The sequence below is a fragment of the Bison bison genome, unplaced genomic scaffold (assembly GCF_000754665.1).
Source record: "Bison bison bison isolate TAMUID 2011002044 unplaced genomic scaffold, Bison_UMD1.0 scf7180017864530, whole genome shotgun sequence".
Classification (NCBI taxonomy): domain Eukaryota; kingdom Metazoa; phylum Chordata; class Mammalia; order Artiodactyla; family Bovidae; genus Bison; species Bison bison.
The window spans coordinates 6,807,615-6,813,881 of NW_011495080.1; positions in this window are offsets into that span (position 1 = coordinate 6,807,615).

The following is a 6,267-nucleotide window of genomic DNA, read 5'->3' on the forward strand; positions in this document are numbered from 1 at the left end:
CCTAGACAGCATATTGAAAAGCAGAGACTTTACTTTGCCAACAAAGGTCCGTCTAGTCAAGGCTATGGTTTTTCCAGTGGTCATGTATGGATGTGAGAGTTGGACTGTGAAGAAAGCTGAGCACCGAAGAATTTATACTTTTGAACTGTGGTGTTGGAAAAGACTCTTGAGAGTCCCTTGGACTGCAAGGAGATCCAAGCAGTCCATTCTAAAGGAGATCAGCCCTGGGTGTTCTTTGGAAGGAATGATGCTAAAGCTGAAACTCCAGTACTTTGGCCACCTCATGCGAAGAGTTGACTCATTGGAAAAGACTCTGATGCTGGCAGGGATTGGGGGCAGGAGGAGAAGGGGACGACAGAGGATGAGATGGCTGGATGGCATCACCAACTCGATGGACGTGAGTCTGAGTGAACTCTGGGAGTTGGTGATGGACAGGGAGGCCTGGCGTGCTACGATTCATGGGGTCACAAAGAGTCGGACACGACTGAGCGACTGAACTGAACTGAACTGAATAGCAATATTGAGCATCTTTTCATATGCTTTTTGGCTATCTGTATGTCTTCTTTGAAAAAACTATACAACCTTAATACACATATTTTTAAAGTTAACTAAGGAGGTTAAAGACCTGTACTCTGAAAACTATAAAACATTGATGAAGGAAATTGAACATAATACAAAGAAATGGGAAGGTATCCATGCTCTTGGTTTGGAAGAATTAATATTGTACAAATGGCCATACTACCCAAAGCAATCTACAAATTTAATACAATTCTTATAAAAATATTCATGATCTTTTCCACAGAACTAGAACAAATAATCTTAAAATTCATTTGGAACCACAAAAGACCCAAAACTACCAAAGTAATATTGAGAAAAAAGAACAAAGCTAGAGGTATCACTCTCCTAGGCTTCAGACTAAACTACAGGGCTACGGTAATCACAAACAGCATTGGAACTGACACAAAAGCAGACACATAGCTCAATGGAATAGAACAGAGAACCCAGAAATAAGCCCACACACTTACAGCTGACTAATCTACAACAAAGGAGGCAAGAATATACAACGGAGATGGGACAATATCTTCAATAAGTGATGCTGGGGAAACGGGACAGCTACATGTAAAATACTGAGATTAGAGCATTTCCTAATACCATACACAAAAAAGAAACTCAAAATGGATTAAGGACGTAGGTGTAAGACCAGAAACCATAAAACTCTTAGAAGAGAACATAGGCAGAACATTCTTTGACATAAATTGTAGCATTATTTTTGGGTAAATCTCCTAAAGCAATAGAAATAAAAACAAAAATAAAGAAATGGGACTTAATTATCAATAAAAACTTTTGCATAGTAAAGGAAACCAGTGACAAAATGAAAAGGCAACTTATAAAATGGGAGACAATATTTTCAAATGCCATGACTGTTAAGGGGTTAATATCCAAAATATATAAACAGCTGATATAATTCAGCAGCAACAAACAGCCCAATCAAAAAATAGGCAGAATATCTGAATAGATATGTTTCCAAAGAAGGCACAGCGATGGCAAACAGGCACATGAAAAGATGCTCAACATCACAGAGAAATAACAAATAAAAACAACAATGAGATACCACCTCACATCTGTTGGAATGGCTATCATCAAAACGTCTACAAATAAGAAATGTTGGAGAGGATGTGGAGAAAAGGGAACTCTCGTACAACTGTTGGTGGGAATGTAAATTGGTACAGCCACTATGGAGGGTCATCAAAAACCTAAAATCAGATTTGCCATATGATCCTGGGTATATATCCAAAAAAAAAGGGAAAACACTAATTCAAAAAGATACATGCATCCTAGTGTTCATAGCAGCACTATTTACAATAGTTAAGATACAGAAACAACCTGAGTGTACATCAGTAGATAAATAGATAAAGAAGATGTGGTTTATACATACAATGAACTAATACTCAACTATGGAAAAGAATGGAATTCTTTGCAACAATGTAGATGGACTTAGAGATTATTACGCTTAGTAAAACAGAGAGAAAGAGAAATATTATGATATTACTTATAAGTGGAATCTAAAATATAATACAAATGAATGTATATGCAAAATAGATTCAGAAATATAGAAAACAAATTAGTGGTTATCAACGGGGAGGGAGAGGGGAGGGGGACACATTAGGGGTCGGGCATTAAGAAATACAAACTACTACATATAAAATTGATAAACTATAAGGATATATTGTATAGCACAGGAAATTATATTCTTTATCTTGTAAGAACTTTTGTTTTTGGCAATGCCATGCACAGGATTTTAGTTCCCTTGCAGGATCATAGTTCCCTCACTAGGACTTTAACATGGGCACTGGCAGTTAAAGCCCTGAGTCCTAACCACTGGACTGCCAGGAAAGTCTCAGCTTTTAATGGAATATAATCTGTAAAAATACTGAATCATTAGCCTGTATAGCTGAAACTAATATAATATTGTAAATAAACTATACTTCAATTAAAAAATAAAAGAGACCATTATTAATAAATTACAGCACCTTAAAAATAATAAAAAGACATTTTTAAGTTGTGTTGAGTTTTATGAAATGAATGTAAGTTTTTCTTAGGTTGGAAAATATTTTTTTTCTCTTTTGTATTTTTAAATTATGGAAGTATTATAACACATTTACAGGAGACTTGGAAAATATGGAACAAAGTTACATACAGTTTCACTATATATTGCAATATTTTTAAGTAGCTAAATTAAGAGTTTTTTTAGTTGGAGTTTCAATACCACACTCTCAAAATCAATAGAATAAATATACAGAAAAGTAGAGGCTATAGTAGATATGAAAAGCACCTTCAACCAATTCAACATAATTAAGATTTATACACTTTTCACACATCAGTAGGATACAAATTCTATTCAAATTCCCATAGACTGTAAACTAGGAGACACTGGAACATATCCAGGGACATGAAACAAAATGCAAAAATTTTATGGTGTAAAGGTAATTACAATTGCAAGCCATAATGGAAACATGATTAACCTAACAATATAAAATAATTACATACAATTTGAGGGGTTAGAGTGATGTGGTGAGTGGAAATGCATACATGCACATGTTTCCATCCAGCCAGCCAGTCTATGTCTTTTGGTTGGTGTATATAATCCATTTACATTTAAGATATTAATTGATACATATGATCCTACCAATATCTTAAATGTTTTGGCTTTATTTTCTGTAGGTCTTTTCCTTCTCTTGTGTTTCCTGCCTAGAGAAGTTCCTTTAGCATTTGTTGTAAAGCCAATTTGGTGATGCTAAATTCTCTTAACTTTTACTTGTCTGGAAAGATTTTGATTTCTCTGTCAAATCTGAATGAGAGTCTTGCTTGGTATTCTTAGTTGTAGATTCTTCGCTTTCATCACTTACAAATTTAAGAAATATTTCATCTTCCTGAACAGATGAAGTTAAAAAGGAAGACTGCTTACCTCTGAATTCTTCCCTACAACTTTTCCTACTAGCAACCAGTATTTTTGTTATATCTTGAAAAAAATGTTTTAACATAAAAAACTAAAAAATTAGAAAAAAAATTTAAAGCTTAGAATTAAAAAAAAATTTAAACTTAGAGAAAAAAAAGTTGTTAGAATGGTATATACCCTTAATCCAGACCATACAATTATGTACCTTTTCCCCCCTTTGCTTTATTACAGGTTTTCAGAAATTTGAGCACACGGTGCCTCAGTGTCATTTTCTTTTTGTTTATTCTTTAGGTTTGCCAAGCTTCTTCAACCCACTGATTGAAATTTTTCTTCAAATTTGAAACTTTTTGGCTATCATGTCTTAAAATATTTGCCCTCCCCCACTTCCCAGGCCCTCCGAGTACACATAAGTTAGACCACTTGATACTGTGGTAGGTCCCCTAAGGGTTATCTATTGGCCAACTCTAGCATCCTGTCTATGGGGTTGCACAGAGTTGGACACGACTAAAGTGACTTAGCAGCAGCAGCATCCCGTTTAATAGCGTCTCTTCCCTGAAGGCAAAGGCTTAGGTCATGTGACTTTGTTTATTTTTCTTATGTATTTCATCTGCTCTCTATATGCTTCAGTTTGGATAGTTTCTCTTGTTAGTTATCAGATTTACTGAGATTTTCTTCTTTAGTGTCTAATTTGCTGGTAAGCCCTTTATGTAATTAGATTTCATATTTTTTCCTATGGAACCTGTTAGACTAATGGCATTCAGTCATGAAAAGCTATACAAGCATATTTAATATACCAAATATTCATAAAGTAGTGTTATTAAATGTTTTAATTGTGTGAATTGAAGTACGGGACCAAATAGTTTTTGAATTGGATAATGTGTTTCTCTTCTATATGTGGATATTTTCCCCTATATTAATTGAGGTTTTGATTAGATTATATTTTAATCTCATATTGTATGTCTATGTGTGTGGTTTTTTTTTTTTTAATAAATGGAGTTATGAAACTTCCTGTCTTCTGAGGTGGCATTAGTGGTAAAGAACCCACCTGCTAATGCAGGAGACCCAAGAGATGCAGGTTCGGTCCCTGGGTCAGAAAGGTCCCCTGGAGGAGGGCATGACAACCCACTTCAATTTTCTTGCCTGGACAATACTCATAGACAGAGGAGCCTGGCAGGCTACAGTCCACAGGACTAAGAAGAGTCAGACACGACTGAAGCAACTTAGCATGCACACATGAAACTTCCCAAGAGAATTTCCAAAAGTGCTCATAGACCAACATAGAATCTTCTAGATCCTGCAAGGGTTATCTATTGGCCAACTCTAGCATCCCATCAGTGTCTCTCCCCTGAAGGCAAAGGCTTAGGTAAAAGTTAGAGTCTGTATGCATTGAAGAGTTACCTTAGACTATGCAATAAGAAAGAAGGAAGACTATTCTTTGCTCTGACCTCCACCATATTGGTAACCACTCAAAGATTTCTGGACATATAAGAAGTAGAGAGGGCAGGTACTGGGGAAATAGATTGGATTCCTTGCATGTCCAATTACATAAAGTTCAAACATTGCTTTAGTCACTACTCAGAGGCTATACTCACATTCCAAATTATGAATTTGAATACCTGAAATGCATGTAACAATGTAATAAATATTAACTTGATCAGCTTTCCGATAACTATTTAGCTACATTGGTTTTCTCAAATCCAAACCAATATCTTTTCCCCTTGGCTTATATTTAAACTGGCCCTAAAGCCCCAGATCCTCTGTATCTGCTTATGGATTCCTAATTATTCTTTCCCAAAAATTTCTATTCCCAGGAATCATCAAAGTTCCCCAGTTGTTCTCACTAAGGACTTCCCATTTGTTACCATCAGAGGGCGACTTTCAATAATTTCCTGGATCCAGGCTCCCTCTTGGGGTATAATTCTAAATTGCTCCCTGATGTCTTTCCTTTACTCTTCCATTAAATCTCTCTAGAACACGGTCATTTCCCCAAACCTATTATCATCAAAAACTTCCCCTCCAGCCCTTTCCTAACATAGTCCCCAAATGTAAAAGCAGTTACAGTTATAAAATCAGAGAGACACTCTTGTTTTCTTCTGTATAAGACTAGTTTTGATATTTCAGATCTCAGGTCTTCCCCTGAGTATCAATCTCTCTTCATTCATCCATCGATATATCACTAGTTTGCCTTCTATCATATCTAAAACTAACATTTTCAAGCCATAGTTCTCTCTTCATTTGAAGCACGCAGTAGGTTGGCCCTGCCTGCTGATCTCCCACTGTTTCTGGACCGGCCTGTCTCCATAAGTAAAGGCATAGCAGATGCAGGCTCCCTATAGTGAACTCTCAGCCTATTCAATGCTGTTGTTTCATTCTTCTTGTAAGAATAGGCCTCTTCTTCTTCATCTAGTCATGGCTATGTGAAAGTTGATCAGTCGTGTCTGACTCTTTGTGACCTCACGGATTGTAGCCCGCCAGACTCCTCTGTCCTTGCAGTTTTCTAGGCAAGAATACTGGAATGGGTTGCCATTCCCTTCTCTAGGGGATCCTTCTGACCCAGGGATCAAATCCAGGTCTCTCGAATTGCAGGCAGATTCTTTACTGTCTGAGACACCAGGGAAGCCCAGTCATGGCTATCCTGCTATGTATTCACAAATGTGACCAGTTCAAAACTAATAGACATATCAGAGCTAAACTAAGAGCACAGAACAGAGATGTGTAGAGAGGTAAATGCCTCAAAGAGTCTTGGATAAGCCACATAAAACCCTTGATTCTGGTTCCATGATGTTTTTCCTTGTAACTACTTCTTCTTT